General features: G+C 43.7%; 1 long non-coding RNA gene across 1 annotated transcript in view; it reads left to right on the top strand.

Moving 5' to 3' along the window:
• The first annotated feature begins 1,630 nt into the window (after positions 1-1,630).
• The window catches only part of LOC141089604 (uncharacterized), a 56,047-nt gene continuing 40,187 nt past the window's right edge, over positions 1,631-17,490 (top strand). Inside the window, exon 1 of the long non-coding RNA XR_012232345.1 lies at positions 1,631-1,872. This is a non-coding gene — a long non-coding RNA (uncharacterized lncRNA). The remainder of the gene's footprint in view (positions 1,873-17,490) is intronic.

The raw sequence follows: 17,490 nt of genomic DNA, 5'->3' as shown, positions 1-17,490 counted from the left end.
CTAAATAGTGGAAAAGCTGGTAGTGCCCCAGTCATATCGCCGGGCGGTGCTTGGGATGGCCCGCAAACATCATATGCTGGGAGGTCACCTAGGTGTTAAAAAGAAAGTTATTTTGGCCATGGATTTATGCCGAGGTGCAGAGGTTTTGTGAGTCATGCCCAGAGTTACTGCTGACCACATCCATCACAAGTTTCCGTAGTCCATTGGTTCCGCTGTCTATTATTATTATCATGAAGTACAATATGTCACAAAAAAACAATCTCAGGATCTGTGGGATCCGTTGTAGCGTTCCAGAGTTTTTACCTTATAAAATGACACTGGCCAGAGTTGTAAAATGTGACCCTATTATGAAGTGAAAACAGGTTCGGGGGTGAAGGGGTTAATAAACTTTGCACAAAATATTTGTTCTGTATTTTGTCACCTTCCTTTTCCCGCATTTTCAGAGAAAAAAAATCACATGATCCATTAAAACGTCACAAGCAACTCTTCATATTTGTGCATGTCTACAAGCATAAGGGTCACAAAAGGCAAATAGAGAAAAAAAACATACAAACAAGTAAAAGATTTCAAGGTAAATGCAACTTGAAAGAAGAATTTGATTTAGAACAGAAAAACAGCCCCAAAACTGAAAAAAATAGGCGCAAATCTAATAATGACCTATCATGTTATAATTTGAACAAAATTCATCATACAATGTCTGACATTTTTATTAATTTTTTAATGAGAATCCACCAGGGCAAAAAGAAAGACCAGATAAAATAAAATGACATGAAAAAATACATGAGTGATGAATTGAAGGTGTATGTTTTGATGAAAAGAAGGCATAACTATTATTTGTATAATCAAATGATAAAATAAAAGTAGCAGACCTGCGTATACTACAAAAAAAACGTCACTGATCAGGTAATTAGCCTGGTCTTAAACTGGTTAAAAAAAGTCATATCCCATCATCTCCACTAGAGGGAGACATTTGCTGCCAAATAATTTGTAAACTGTGGCGGTCAGCTGCAATCACTTCTGCTTGTCAGGTGCACGGTAGTGTGAGCAGTTCCTTCCAGCGGTCACTTATGTATCTGATGGTGAATTCTTCCTCTAAAAGTGAAGGAATTTGTGACCTACTGTATGTCTAGTCTGTAGTGAAACCTCCACCAGGGGGAGCTGGTGAGGGAAGAGAGGTTACACACTAAGGCTGTGTGCACACGCTGCGGATTGGGGTGCGGATTTGGCAGCGCAGATTTTGTAAAATCCGCAGGTAAATCTGCAGGTCAAAAGACCTGCGGATTAGCCTGCGGTTTTTCATCTCCACAATGGAGGAGATGGCAAACCGCAGCGGAATCCGCAGAAAGAATTGACATGTCAATTCTTTCTGCGGTTTAGAAACCGCAGGAAAACCGCGCAGAAAAATCTGCACCGTCTGCACTGCGGTTTATAATATCCATAGGATATTATGGTACTGTACACCGCAGCAAAAACTGCTGCGGATCCGCAGCCGCCAAATACGCTGCGGAACCGCAGCAGAATCCGCAGCGTGTGCACACACCCTTAGAGTAGCAAACACTGAGCAATAGCACAGGTGTGACAGGTAACGAGAGAGAATGGTCAGACGAACCGAGTCAGAAACTAGCAGGAGCAAACGTACCAGAAGGAGCAGCAATACACGTAGTCAAAATACCAAGCTGAGGGTCTGAAAGACCAAAACATGAGCACAGGGTCCAGAAACATAAGGCGAAATACGTGGTCGGGGTACAAGCCGGGAAGTCAAATGCCAGAGAGGAAACGTAGGAGCAGAGACGTATACCAAGAGACGGGGTCAGAGTCATGGAAATTGAGGAGTCGAAGTCGGAGGTTTGGCTTACCAACTCCACATCCCTGGTAAGAGGGAGTCGGAATTGGAGTCGGTGTCATGGAAATTGGGGAATTTGAATCAGAGTTGGAGTCAGAGGTTTGGCTTACCGACTCCGCAGCCCTGGTATGAGGGAGTTGTTGGAGTTGTGGAAATTGAGGAGTTTGAATCGGAGTCAGAGGTTTGGCTTACCGACTCCACAGCCCTGGTTAAAAGTTGCATACTGTACATTGTTTGCACCCAATTCAATTACACTATTTGCGCCTTTTTTAAGTCTATTTTATATGTGGTCGCCTATTTGCTTTTAGTAGATTGGCTGGAGAAAAAAATGGCGCAACAGGGTATTATCTGAAAAATATTCAGAATTAAGAATAGCAGACTATGCTAACCTCATCCATGGAATTGTGCATTTTATAATATTATTCAGCTGCTGCGGACCCACAGGTCATCAAACCACTTGTAATAGAAACCAGGAAGGACTTGTGGACTTTTTTGCGCTGCTGATTATTAAAGACGCCAATTTAAGAGAATTAATTAGACATAAGGTTTTATTCGACATATCTCAAAGTATAATATACCGGTACCTCTTCCGCAGGAAAAATTGTTTTCCCTGAGAAAGAAGTGTATTAGGCTATGTTCACACGGTCTATTTTTGCAGTATTTTTTTATGGAAATTTTAAGCTGCTTTTTACAGTACCAGCAAATATGAGATTTCAGAAATCTCACACACGTATTGGTTTTGTTTTCCTGACTGATTTGGGAAAACTGCTGCGGTTTTGAAAATGGAAGCATGTCACTTCCTTCTGCATTTTTTTCCCTCATAGGAAACAATGGGTAAGCGCAAAAACGCAGCAAAAAAACTTTATTAACACGTGCAAGAGGCAACAAAAACACAGCAAAAAAAAAACAAAACAGTAAAAGCTCCTTTTTGGAAGCAGCAAAAACGTAGCTTAAAATTTGCATGAAAAAAACCCGCAACGTAGCCTTATACTTCGAAACACGTTGAATAAAACCATATGTCTCATGTTCTCAAATTGGCGTCTTCAATAATCAGCAGCGTGAATAAGTCCACAAATCCTTCCTGGCTTCTATTGCTCCTGCTTGTTTTGTCGCTTCGTGGCCGGCGCTTACAGGCCCGGATATTGTCAACTGATTCATCAATTGTCACTTTTTGAAAAGGTGCAGATGTAACAAATGGAATAATCGCGTCCCCCCCCTAGTGCAGTTTTATGTACATCTTTTCAAAAACTCAAGTTTTACACCATCTTGAAATAGAGGTTCAAAAAGTTGTAAAAAAAAAAAGATTAATGGACAGAAAAAAAAGTTTTACTTTGTGCCAAATTCTTGAACCACCTGCGCCAGTTTGATAAATTTGGTGCAATAAATGTCAGTGAACGCTGCAAGAAAAAAAACCGCAAATGGTGAATCAGGAGCTTTGTTCGCAGTCTGTTTCCCAGTGGTGCAGCTTAGAGGTTTTGGTAGCAATTGTAGCGTGTACTCAGAAGTGTGTAATAATGCAGGACCTGCCATGTAATGAAGCTCGCGCCTGTGTGGTGTGTGCCGTACATTGCCATATACTTCTGGTGGATGAGACTTTGGGTCACATAATGTGCAGTCTCGGGCCCTTTGGTTCTCCTGCTGTGCTGATATAAGAATATAATGGCTTCACGCGGTGTTATAATCCGTGCATTATAGGTCACACACTCCTATTCCGTCTTCCAGCCGGATTATGATTTGAGCCACACTTGGCAGAGCAGCGTCCTCCATGACGCTTCAGATCCGTACAGGTGCTACATAAATATGGAAAGGCATGCGTGTAAGGTGTATCATTTACCGGCCGGGCCAATGGCAGCAGGGGGCGTGTTGTTTAGTCGCCCCTGGCAGCACGTGTCATCCAATAACCTTTTCCCTATATACGCCCAAAGTCACAGCCGTATCCTCTGGCACTGACTCCTTGTAACCTTTTACCCAGATATGCCAGCTATTAGGCGCTGATACTTTTTCCATTCTTCTGTCAGTCCCGTGACGCTCGCCAGGTTTAGAGACTGGAGTTTTATCTCCGACGGTGACTTTTTATTGTGGACGAAAGTTTTAAAATAGTTTCAGCGCATAAGACGGAGAGGGGTTCCTGGAATATGTGGGATAAGTGGCAGAGTCTGGTGAGCTGTTAGAACAAATTCCCACCGTGAGTTTTTTGATGTTGCAGATTTTCTCCGGCAATTCTGCACCTGTTAAGTAAAAGAGGTTACTTGCAATTTTTTTGGAAAATGCACAGCTTAAAAAACTCACTAAAGGCTTATTGTAGGAACGTAAAGATGAAGGGGACGCGCCAAAGTCAGAGATTTGATTTCTCTTTTTGTCCTGAAATACAAATTTAGTCCATTGACACTGGAGCGAAACGATGCTGGAGCGCAGGGCCGCGCATGACCTGCTAACATGCGCAATGTGTGGTGTACTTTCTTTGTGTATCACTGTCTACATTCAGTTAAAAGGAATCTGTCCCCCCAAAAACGTAAGTTCCCCTGTTTAACCATTTACACAGAGGCCTTAGCCCATATACCAGTAATATATATATATATATATATATATATATATATATATATATATATATATATATTAGTGTTGTAGCTGCAGGTAGTCACTTTTCATCCATGTGTAAATCAGGGTGCTTCGTTGCTTGCACCCTTGGTGTGGCCAATGGTTTAGCGCACCATTATGCCCTCTGATTTCCCACTGACACTGGAGGAGCCCAGTAGTAGACTCAGAGTGTGAGCGGACACTCTCTGATCTGAAATTGTGACCACACCAGTCTCCTACATAAATGTTTAAGTAGCTGACTTTACATTTTGAAGGTGACAGACTCCCTTTAACAATATAACTTATTAAAAGTAACAGTTACAGGACTCGGATGGCAATACCAACAGTGCCCTCTGCAGGGCGTAAGTGGACAATACTCAGTAAAATGAAGTGATAAAGATCACTGTCTCAAAAAGACATTAGGGTGAATAAAAAAAATATATATATATTTAAGTGTTGGCACAAGAGGTTTTTTGCAATAAGAATGTGTAAACTTTTAGGCAGCACTGTCACTTTAAAAAAAAAAAAAAAGTGGATTTGGTCTATCACAAAGGGCCTGACCACCACATGACAAGTGTCTTATAATGTCCACCAGAAAACCAGCAAATGCTGCAGCTGAAATCTACTCCAGATCATAGCTGGCTGGGCCTTTTAATAAATTTGGCACAAAATTCTCCTTGGGGCATCATGACTGGCATATGATATGTCATTTTTAAAATATGATATTTTTTATAAGTACCAATTGCTAGGTTAACCATTTTAGGAATAATATTAAAGGGGTTTTCCGGGACTTTTACATTGTTGTCCAGGTGCAGACAACCGTATTTTTGGTTGGAGAGCAATTTGACAAAACATCGGATAGCACCCAGACCAATGTTAAGCTATGGGGTCGTGCACGTGTCCTATTTTTTTTTTAACCTCTGACAGAGTTTGCAGAATCTGTCTGAGAAAATAAAAAATGACGCATGACTGAGTTTGATATTCAGATCGCACGCCTGCAATGACAATGAGTTTGTGTAAAACATCGGACTGCACTTGGATGGCATCTGATTTCAGTCCTATTTTCCATGGACTGAGAGAATGGAGAAGATGAAGATGATTCTCTTCTCAATTTTCTCCTCATCTGAGAGAATCAGAGCACACTGTGATCAAACTCTGATCAGAGTGTCGTTTTCATAATCGACCTGATTATGAGAGAATCTACGGATGTCTTCACCTGCGCTTAGGATACGTCATCAACATCTGATCGGTGGGGTGTGATAGATCAATAAGACAATATGACTGGCTTTGTCTGCATTAGGACACTGGTAAAAACTTCCATCCATTTTTTTTTCTAGTCACATTTATTATTAGATTTTTGGACATCCCTAAGTATAAAGTGCCCACATAACATAAAAAAATATATACTTAATCCCAGATCCCCGATGCTCCTGCACTTTCGGCACTGTGTTTCCCGACGGTCATGTAAAAATGTTATATCTTGTGGCCGCTATATCCAATCAGTACCCAATGGCCGAGTGCAGCAGTCATCCAATGGAACAGCTTTGTTTATCGGATAGGCTGCAGCGCTAATGTGACCTAATAGTGTTACGTGACAGGATGGCAGGGTACCAACACTTCAGGAGAAGTCCCAGTAGAAGTTTTTTCTTTTTATATTACGTTGGGCACTTAAAGTGAACTTGTCTAAAAATTCCTCCTAGTGTTCTTGACCATATAAAGATAAACTTCAAATTTAGATGGAAGACTGAAGCTGTCAATTACTAGGAGGCTACTTTGTCTTCCTCTTATAGTAATCTATACATTTGAAAAAAACTGTTAGCTAAGTGGATGCCGCTCTCGTTGACAGGTCGGATAGCCTCAATTAAAATGTCTCTCCTCCCCAAGTTACTGTACTCTACGACTTTGATACGCTACCGGTCAGGGTCCCCATGGGGGAACTTAAGTCTCTGCAGGCAGCTATAATGAGGTTCATTTGAAATGGCAAGCATCACAGGATCTCCGAGCGTGTCCTCATCTCTCATAAATCACCCTTCCGTCCCTGATATTATTAAATACTATTGGGCGGTTCATCTGCAAAGGATTCCTTTGTGGGCTTCATTATGGGTTTATGACAAATGGACAGAAATGGAAAAATTATGGCTGGCCCCAATCCATCCGAATTCCTTATTGTGGGCAATTAAGCCCATCAAGATTCCAATTTCTCTATTGGGCCTTATGCAGTTTACGAGGGAGGTTTGGCTTCCAAGTATGAAGTTCATTCGGGCCTCCCCTTATTCGCATACGATATCCTTCATATATCAACCTCTGATGACAGATAGTATAGATCCTGCGATGATTCACCTGTGGATTATTCAGATTTGCAGACTTGGTAGATGGGGACGCGCTGGAGGTTCTTTCATTTGATGCTATCAAGTCTAGATTTGCAATATCTAACAGGGAGCTCTTTCAGTATATGCATATTAAACATATTGCTTCCTCATTGTATGGCCCATCTAAGGTGTATTTACTGACTGATTTTGAGAGGATATGGAAAAGAGGCCCATCTACCAAAGGATTAATATCGGATATACAGTATATAGGATTATAAACTATTCTCAGGGAGGCCAACAGTTAAATCACCTTTACATGAGCAAATGGGAGTATATTTTTGGGAGGAGGTTGCCACCCCAAAGTTGGCAGGACATCTGGGAAAAGGCAGCTAAATCCTCTATTTGCACTCTTTATAAGGAAAATCAGTGCAAAATATTGGTGTTCTGGTATCACTGCCCAGAACTCCTCCACAGACGGAATCCTCATCTCTCAAACCTGTGCTGGCGCTGTGGCTCAGAGGTGGCTCTCAATACCTTGTGGTCTTGTTCGAGGATAGCCAGATTTTGGGAGGATGTGAGAGTCTTATTACACAGGGTTCTCTTTGTGGAGATCGGGCTTGATCCGGCTATCTACCTACCAAACGTCTCTCCTAGAGGGATGGGGAAGAACTCAGCTAGATTGTTATTGCACATACTAACCGCAGCAAGATGTTTGATAGCTCATCATTGGAAGCAGACCTCTCCTTCCTCTCATCAAAGTTTATTGAACAGAATAGCTGACATTCGTAGGATGGAATATATGACTGCCTTGATCGGAGCGAGAGTAGATAGATTCAACACTGTTTGGGCTCCTTCGGACTATTATTGGGCTCGGAATAATGGCTACGTTTTTTTCTTCTTGCTTCTTTAGGACTTGTGCCTTCCCTGTCCATTCTTGTGTTGGTCTTGTCTTTATGTGTCATGTTCATTTGTTAAATAATCTATACAGTAGTAATCTGAAAGTCAGAGTTAGTTTAAAGTGGTGCCAAATATAACTTTCTTGGAAGCATACTTGAATTTTAGGGGAGCTTTCCAATAATTCATTTCATTGTACTTTGTCTTTGAAGTTTCTTTACATATCTTAAAATTGTTCTCTGAAAGATGTTTCTGAATGTAATTGTTTGGATTTTTTTCAATTGTTAAATTGAATTTAATAAAAATTTAGTTATAAAAAGCCATGTTGTCACATCTGATAACACTACTAATCTACAGATATGTGGCTAATCTGAGGGTTAATTGCATTATGAAGCTATGCGAGCAAATTACTGAATGCTGTAAGCACTGATGTACTGTAGAGCTGGCAGTCAGTCAGTGCCAGGTAATGCTTACAGCTGTCACAGTTCTGTGAGCAGGGGGATGTCTGCATGACTGAAAGCTGACAGATTCCAGGAGAAATAAACCTCACTTTCTCCAGGGTGCTGCACTTTCAGTACCACATCTGGGCACCTTCATAATGCTATTAACCTGCAGATTATTCAAGTTAATAACATTATCCGACCTAACAGGTTCCCTTTAAGCAGGGGTTGTCCAGAAGTATTAATATTTACAACAGTCTAACAAGGAATGAGTCTGCAAAGCTTTTTTTGGTAAAAACAAGCTATCCATCCATAGCTGATGGGTGGATGTCTGACCACTGAGGAATTCTTATCCCCATTACAAAGTGGAGTGGCTTGCTGGACACATGACTGCTGCTCCATTCATTAATTATAGACAGTGGTTTTATTCAGTGGGTTCTCCGCGGTTCAGGGAACGGCTTGTAAAAATAGCAGGCGGTTCACCGAACTGGCAAGACGTAGATCCCAATCCAGTTCCCTGGCCCCCAAGTTTCAACTGAATGTGCATCCTCAGGCACACATTCAGTTGAATTTAAATGCGGTACAGAAAGTCACTGGTTTCCTGCGCCACAATAGCTAACTGGCGCTAGCCAATCAGAGACCCACAGTTGATATTGCACGCATGTAACCGGGCGTACAACGTCACTGCCATGCCCCAGTCCATCCATGCTAGATATGGACAAGGAAGAGGATGCCGTAGGACAGTGGCCAGGTTGGAAGAAACTTTTTTTTTCAGTGAAAGGCACAATGTGGGGCATAGGGAGACAAGATGTGGGGCCAAGAGGATGGAGCCATGGGATTCAGGAGGATGGCAACATGAAGTGTGATTCGGGAGGATAGAGACATGATGTGCGGTCCAGGAGGATTAAGACATAATGTGGGGTCAAGAGGATGGAGACATAGAATCATAGAATTGCACAAGGAAAGACTAGAAGCAATGGGATGAAACTGAATGGGAGGAGACACAGATTAGATATTAGAAAAAACTTTTTGACAATTAGAGTGATCAATGAGTGGAACAGGCTGCCACGAGAAGTGGTGAGTTCTCCTTCAATGGAAGTCTTCAAGCAAAGGCTGGACAGACATCTGACTGGGATGATTTAGCGAATCCTGCTTTGAGCAGGGGGTTGGACCAGATGGCCCAGGAGGTCCCTTCCAACTCTACGATTCTATGATTCTAATTGGAAGGGACCTCCAGGGTCATCATGTTCAACCCCCCTCCTCAATGCAGGATTCAGTAAACCATCTCAGACAGATGTCTGTCCAGCCTCTGAAGACTTCCATTGAAGGAGACCTCACCACCTCCATGGCTTTTCGTGTTTCCATGTGTAAATGAGAATAATGATGATCCCTCTACACTGTGACATCCCTTACAGCTGTTAAGTCTCTTCTTAGCCTTTTTTTTGCAAGCTAAACATTCCCAAATCCTGTAATCGTTCCTCGTAGAACATACTTTGCAGTCCGCTCACCATCATGGTAGTTCTTCTCTGAACTTGCTCCAGTTTTTCAATGTCTCTTTTAAAATGTGGTTCCCAGAACTGGACATGTGGCATCAAGGAGGATGGAGACATGCGCTTCCAGGATTATGGAGATATGTGGGGTTTAGGAGGATGGAGATATGATATGAGGCCAGGATGATGGAGACATGTGGCGTCCAGGAGGATGGAGACATATGGGGTCCAGGAGGATGGACACGTGTGGGATCAAGGAGGATCGAGATTTGATGTGGGGTCCAGGAGGATAGAGACATGATGTGGGGCCAGGAGGATGGAGACACGATGTGGGGCCAGGAGGATGAAGAAATGTGGGGTCCAGGATGTGGGACATAAGGGGCCCAGATTGAAGGACATTGGGACCCGGGATATGGGACATTAGAGAAATATGCCACAATGAAGGACATTATTACAGGAAGGTGCCACGATGGACGACATTATTACAGGATGGGGATAGGATGGAAGACATAACTGTAGAGCTAATTAAGGGATATTATTGCTGTTGTGATGTATTTTATTTTTGAGGATACTGTTTTCATTGTTGGGGTTCCTGTTACTGTGCAGGGCGGCACTATGTCACTTTTATTCTTCATGTGGTAAAGTGTAGAAATCAGGGAGCAAGTGGGGAATATGCTCTAGAAGTGATCAGCTATAGATGACTGTTATTTTCTGCAGAGATGAGTCCTGGCTGGAAGAAGTGATGGTGACCTGGGCTGGATGCAGAAGTAAAGCGAAGAAGAATTGCTTCAACTACAGATGTCACTGGTGAGTCAGTGTGTTACCTGTACACATACACTATATAGTATATACAGAGCTCCTGTGTATAATGTCACTGCTGATCTCTGTACATTATATGCTATATATAGAGCTCCTGTTATAATGTTGTAAGTAGAGAAATCGGGTTGGTGGTACCCTTCTTGGGCCGGGTCCGAAACTGTCGGGGCTGTCTCCTCTGTTGTCCGGGAAAAAGTTTACGCAACCGGACCGTTCTTTACGCTTGCTGACAGGGGGCATGGCAAAGCGTGACCAGGGACAGTGCAGCGCGCGGACACAGGGGGAAATGGCGGGAAGGAGAACCGCGCAGCTGAGGAGAGTGAGAACTTCTGCTTCAGATACACTGACGCAGATTCACGCCCAGCCATGACAAAAACCTACCGCGGGTACTCGGACCAGAAGCCCGCCGGGTATAGGTTAACTCTGACCTATTGAGGTGCCAACCATTCGGCTACAGTCAGGGGTGCTTTCGTGACTCCTGATAAAGACTGTGACTTTTACCGGGGACGGTTTCTTGAACCCTCTGTGAATAATCATCGAGCCTCGCTTAACTCTGTCAGCACAGTGGCCTGTACCCTGCCAGGTCACTGGAGTCTCCATATTGAGGACTCAACAGGACGCTTCAAAGACTCAACGTTGCCAACTGGACATGTACTGTTGCCTCCTTCAGGACCACACTGGCGCCATCATCTACTCCAGGAATTTTTCTGTCAGGAAGACGTCCGATCGATAAGTGACTTCTTTGAGAACGACTTTATTTATTATTCCTGTGTTGATTTTTCCATACTACACCCTTGTATTTCTCATACTGCCTACATTGTACTTCACGTTTTCCCTATCTCCCTGCATGGAATAATACCCTGTTAAGTAAAATATTGTTAACCCTTGATCTGCCTCCTGACTGTCACTGCATCTGCTCACACTTGGCGTAGTCGGCAGGATACAGTCTACGGTCGCAGAGACGGCAGACCAAGCAGTTGGGGGTGCCCCGAGGTCCAGTATATCCTTACGGGCAATGTTGAGTAATCTCCCCAAATTTACTGGCAGCAACACTCTGTTTTGGGACTGGACTGAGCAGGTCAGGGGTATGTTGAGGATGCATCCCATGACCCTGGCATTAGAGGCAGAGGTTGCTGTGATGGCTTTAGATGGGGAGGCGAGGAACACTGTTATGCTCTGGCCCCTCACTGAACGAGATACCTTTGACAAGGTTCTACGAATAATGGAGGAGATGCACAGAGACCCCACTGATGTTGGAGAATTGCACATGCAGCTATTTAGCCATGTCCAAAGGGAGGGGGAGACCGTGATTCAGTACATGAATGCGCTACTAGAGATCCATACTATAATTGTGAAGCGTGATGGTGTAGGCTTAGGGCCCTCTGATATAGTGCTGCGGGATCAGTTAGTGGCAGGCTTGAGGGATAAGTTGTTGAAACAGGCCTTGCGAGAGTGCCTGCTGATGAATCTGCGCATGACCTTCTGGAAGCTGGGGCTGAGGCGTGCTCCAGTGGGGGTGACCCCTTCAACGTCAACCATTAAACTAGGGGGCTCCGTAGCTGGGGGATTCCGCCCGGAGTCTGAACAGTCAGGAAGGAGAGCCAGAAGTCCCACACGTTTAGTTTCCTTGTGTCCTCTCGTATGGGCCGAAATGGATGGTCGGGCTGTTAGTTGTTTAGTTGACACCGGCTCTCAAGTAACCATGATGCCAGAATCATACAACAGAAGACATTTCTCCGAGATGATGTGGCCTGAATGGGGCCCAGTGATCAAGTTAACTGCCGCTAATCAGTTGCCCATCCCGGTCGCAGGGGCAGTCTGGATGCAGATCACCAAGTGCGGTAAGAATGTGGGTTGGAAAGGAGTCGTGTTGACCGCAGGAGACTCTGGCAATGGCCCAACTGTGACTCTAGGAATAAATGTGCTAAAACAACTCGGAAATCTCCTTATTAATGAATCGACAGATGTGTTTTTGAAGCAATGGAGCCCTAGCACTCCCCAGAGGAGGGTGTTTCAGAAGTTGATCAGGGTGGTGCAGACCCAAGAGACCACGAGCGACGTAAAGTCTTTGGGAAAAGTGATCATCCCAGCAGCAGCCAACATTGTCTTACCACAAGGTCAAACCGTGCTCACTTTGCCCATCCATGCCTGTACCCCCTTGGAAGTGGTCAAAGTTCAGATAGAGCCAGCTTTTATGGATCATCTAACTCCAGGGCTCCTCGTTGCACGGACTCTAAAGACTCAACGTTGCTGACCGAACATGTACCGTTGTCTCCTTCAGGACCACACCGGATCCACGTCGTGCGGACAGCTGTTGGCGTCATCATCTATTCCGGGAACCTTTCTGTCAGGAAGATGTTCGATTGATAAGTGACTTCTCGTTGATTTCACCAGATATTCTTTTTTAAGGGACAATGTACACGCTAGGTCAAAGTTGGCCAACCGATATCAGTGGGAACAGCCAATAATCTAATGTGAATGTTGACAGGCCCTGCACACATGACATTTGGATTTACACTCCCGACCTTTTGATGGCCAGGAGATAAGCTGCCACCAGAAGTGTGCTTTCTCTGCTCCTTCCCATTGAACACACATGAAAGTTCACCCAAGCCAAGTGTGTACAGGGGAGTCAGGAGAGATGGTTATTAGGCCAGCAGCTATTACATGTTTATGGACAGCTTTAAAAAGTAACTAAACATTATTTTTTTATAGAATTGTGTCCAGCATGGGATGTTATGAAACTTTTAAATCACTTTTTCAGAGGATTTATATTGATAACTTTAAAAAAAATGCTCTGAGTGGCTTCCAATCCCTAGTCTATTTACCTGCCTTTGGTTGCATTGGTATAGCAGCATACTCATTTGGGTTACCAATGATTGCTGTGAAAGGGTTAGCATCTGTCTTCTGAGTGTTGTGCTTATTCAAGCAGTCTTCTGTAGTAAGCTTAAAGGGGATATCCGCTACCTGGACACCCTCTTTTTAAATTAAGTAGTCATAGTCGTTATAAAATAAAAACATATATTCACCTCCTGCACAGTACTTCTTCAGCGATGTCAGCTCCTGGGCTACAGGGGCTCTCATGACATTGACATGCCGTTAGAGCTATGCAGTCATTCAGTAGCTGCTATAAGGCTCATACTAAATCCACTTGTCTGAGGCTCATCTGAAGGCGTGAACCTCAGAAAAACATAAGTGAAAGCGCAGCAGCCCAATAGCGTATGCTGATAGTTATGCCACGAGAGCCATGCAGCCAGGTAGTCCAGGTACTGTATGACCCCTTTAAGCCTGCTGCAGAAGATTGTTTTGATAAGCACAACAGGAAGGGACAGGAGCTAACCTGGTAACTGTTATCATCTGTACTCCAAGTGAGTATGCTCCGATATCAAAAAAGTGAAAGGCAGAAAAAAGATTAGAGAAAAGCAAGTGTTTAGAAGCCACTTGCATGAAATTTTATTACAGAAGACAAGTCCTCTAATAAAGTGATTTGCAAAGTTTCACAACTTTCCATTCTGTACAAAATTATTTTAAAAGATAAATTAAAGTTTTAGTTAATCTTTAACAATAATCAATAAGTGTAAATGATGAAATACAATTAATATGTGACTTTCTAAAAATGTTCTGTTTTTACAGTATAAAAATATTGATCTAAAGACAAACAAGGCCCTGGAGAAAGCAGCTATATTTTGTTGCAGTGCCATCATATTTCCTATTCTTATGCATCTACATGTGTTAGGCGTCGGGTTCCTGCGGCGGTTCAGCAGTAATCCAAAGCCTCACATTCTGCGGTCTCTCATTGTCTCTCAACCGCAGAGGAGATTGCTCAGCAATCCCAGCGTCCCAGACGCCCTGCCCAGACTTGCTCTGTGGGTCTGGCTATTGCTGCCACCTTTGGGTCAGCAATGGCAATGCAGGCTGCTCAGCAGCAAATCGCTCCAGAGGCTAAGTCCCTCCGTCGCTCTTCTGAGCATGCTCATGAGACGATCTCCCATTGGAGATCGGGAGTCACATGCCCAGGTCCTTCTTGTGAGCTGATTGGTCCATCACTGGGATCTGGAAGCTTCTGAAAGGTCCCGGCTATAAAAGGTTTGAATGGCCGCTCGGCCATGCGCTAGTATAGTCTCTAGTTGCTAACTGTGTGAATGATAATGGATGCATGTACCTACGAATGACTCATTAAGATCCCCTCCTTCTGATATTACGAGTGTGCATAGGGACTTGGCTTTAGAGTCAGCGCCAGCCAGTGGCAAGCTACAAGCCACATTAGCATCCTCCACAGTGCAAGCGTTCGACAGTGCGCCTGCAACCGGGCATTGTCTTAGCGGCAGTGTCTCTCGCCGCGCTGCAGTCTGCAGCTCCTCTTGGCGTCTGCAGTAGCGACACCGCACGCACGGTAGGTCTAGACAGACGCTGACCCTCTGCCTAGGGCGCAGCTCCTGTTACCATATACTGTGCATGCACTTAATAATTAATAATAATTTTTATTTATATAGCGCCAACATATTCCGCAGCACTTTACAATTAAGCGGGGACATGTACAGACAATAAATTCAATACAAGTTAAGACAATTCAAACAGTGACATTAGGAGTGAGGTCCCTGCTCGCAAGCTTACAATCTACAATGCACTTCTCTGACCTGTGACGTTAACAGGCTCAGCCTTTTGTGTTTATTGTTTAATCGTCTCTGTGAATATAACAGTGATCGCTTAGCGCACCCGGGTGACGTTCAACCGGCGTGCGTTATACCGCCATATTGTATGTCCGCCATTATCTAGCAGCAGTGTTAACACCATCTGCACGGTGGACCACGGGCGGCGAACGCACTTTACGTTATTTTATATTTAGTGCGTTCCGCCGTCTCTAACATTATACTAGCGCCAGGGTCTGGCTAGTAATGGCGGACAAGCAGCAGCAGCTATTGCAGTACATTCAGCAGCTGGAGGGCAGGTTGGCCACTCTCGAGAGTACCACCTCAGCTGCGAAGTTTACTGAGGCTGCTGCTCAGGCAGTTGCAGAGGCTGTCTCATGTGTGTCCACGCCTGCACCGACAGTTTCCCGCCTCCTGTTGCCCGATAAATTTTCTGGAGACAGCGCCTCCTGCAGGGGTTTCGTGAGCCAGTGCTCTATCCAGCTTGAGTTACTGGCCGCGCGATTCCCTACAGAACGGACCAAGGTGGGGTTTCTCGTTTCCCTTCTGTAGGGCAGGGCGTTGGAGTGGGCCACGCCACTCTGGGACCGTAGTGACCCAGAGGTTTGGACCGCTGCTCAGTTCTTAACATCCCTAAAACAGGTCTTTTTGGGGCCACGGGTCACTCACGACACCTCTCTCCAGTTACTAGCGTTAACACAGGGATCCCGCTTGGTCAAGCAGTACGCCGTCCGTTTCCGGACATTGGCTTCCGAGCTGGAATGGCTTGATAAGACCCTCATCCCTGTGTTCTGGAGAGGTTTGGCGGAGCATGTTAAAGATGCTCTACCAGGGAGGTTCCCGTAAGTCTGGAAAAGCTGATAGCCATTTCCACCCGCATCGATCTCCATTTTTCAGAGCACGGGCTGGAGCGTGCTCAATCCAGACGGAAGGTTAGCTTGGCTCCCAACATCTTTGAACCTCTAGAACCACCCGAGCCGGAGAATTTACCTCCAGAGCCCATGGAGGTGTCCCGCGCCGGTCTCAAGACGCGTCCGGCACAAAGCTCCACACGCTGGTACCATTGTCGACAGTCTGGTCACCAGGCTAACAGGTGTTCGCAGCGGCCGAAAAAACAATCCTTCTGCACGGTGGACCCCGGGCGGCGAACGCACTTTATGTTATTTTATATTTAGTGCTTTCCGTCGTCCCTAACAACATGGGAATGCAATTGTAAGAATGTTTAATGGCTAGACAACAATGGTAAAAATATAAATAGCGAGTATATCATAATAATGGTAATAATAATAATAGCATGTGCCATAATACCAGCAAAACCTAAACAAAAAAAACAAGTAGCAAAAAGCCACTCAGGGGTTACAGGTATTTTGTTTAGACATTCATCCAGTCCACTGATAACTTGGATTCCAGTTTTATCACACATCCAGCCAAGGCCTGTTTGAACCTGTCACATTCTTAACTCCAGACAACCTCAGCTATGTGAAGCATATGTGTAAGAATCCTCAGATATTACACTTTATGTGCAGGTTGTGCTTCATTTGTAACATGAACTTTAAAATGTATAAACTTTATAACTAAACTTTATAAAAATAATACATATAAATATACAGTATCTACGTATTGCTATCGAAAATTACATAACATGCCCATAGATTTATGCAGTGCTCAGTGTAAATGAGTACACCACCTGTTGAAAAGTAAGATTTTAATCAAAATCTCACTGACCACAGAAACAAATTTCAAAATTTTGACAAGACTGAGTTTCATAGAATATTTTTTGCACCCATAATATGCAAGTAAGATTAATAAGATAACTTTAATTACAAAATATTTAGTTTTACTCAAAAATGAATACACCCCACATCAAAATTACTACATCTATTATTTTCTATGATCTCCATGATTTTTAAGGACATCGCCAAGTCTTCTAGACATGGAATGAACAAGTTGGTGACATAGTACAACATCTATCTTTTTTTGCAATCTTCAAGATCGACTTCTTTTAGAGCCTGGATGCTGGATGGAGAGTGATGCTCAATTTGTATCTTTAGAATTCCCCAGATCTGTAAACACTTGGCCACTGAATCAGTTCTGTTCTTCATAAATGCAACAGTGGCCTTAGATGTGTATTTTGGATCATTCTCATGTTGGAGAAGAGCATGCCTACCTAGGGCATGAAGTGATGGTAGCATCTTCTTCAATATACAGCATTACATCTGTGAATTCATGATGTAGTCAATGAAATGTAGCTCCTCGACACCAGCAGCATTCATAGCCTCCCAGATAAATAAACCGCCACCATCGTGTTTCATTATAGGCACTATGAATTTTGAAAAATGAATGTAAAAAAATGGAAAAAGATAAATGTTGCAATATGTCATCAACTTGTTCCTTTCATGCCTAGAAGTCTTGGTGCTGTCCTTAAAAAAACAAGTATATCTCGTATTTTGTATGAATACCATGATTTTTATGTAG

This window comes from Dendrobates tinctorius, unplaced genomic scaffold, assembly GCF_039654945.1.
Source record: "Dendrobates tinctorius isolate UK_male_01 unplaced genomic scaffold, ASM3965494v1 ptg000008l, whole genome shotgun sequence".
Taxonomy (NCBI): Eukaryota; Metazoa; Chordata; class Amphibia; order Anura; family Dendrobatidae; genus Dendrobates; species Dendrobates tinctorius.
This window is presented reverse-complemented; position numbering and strand designations above follow the sequence as displayed.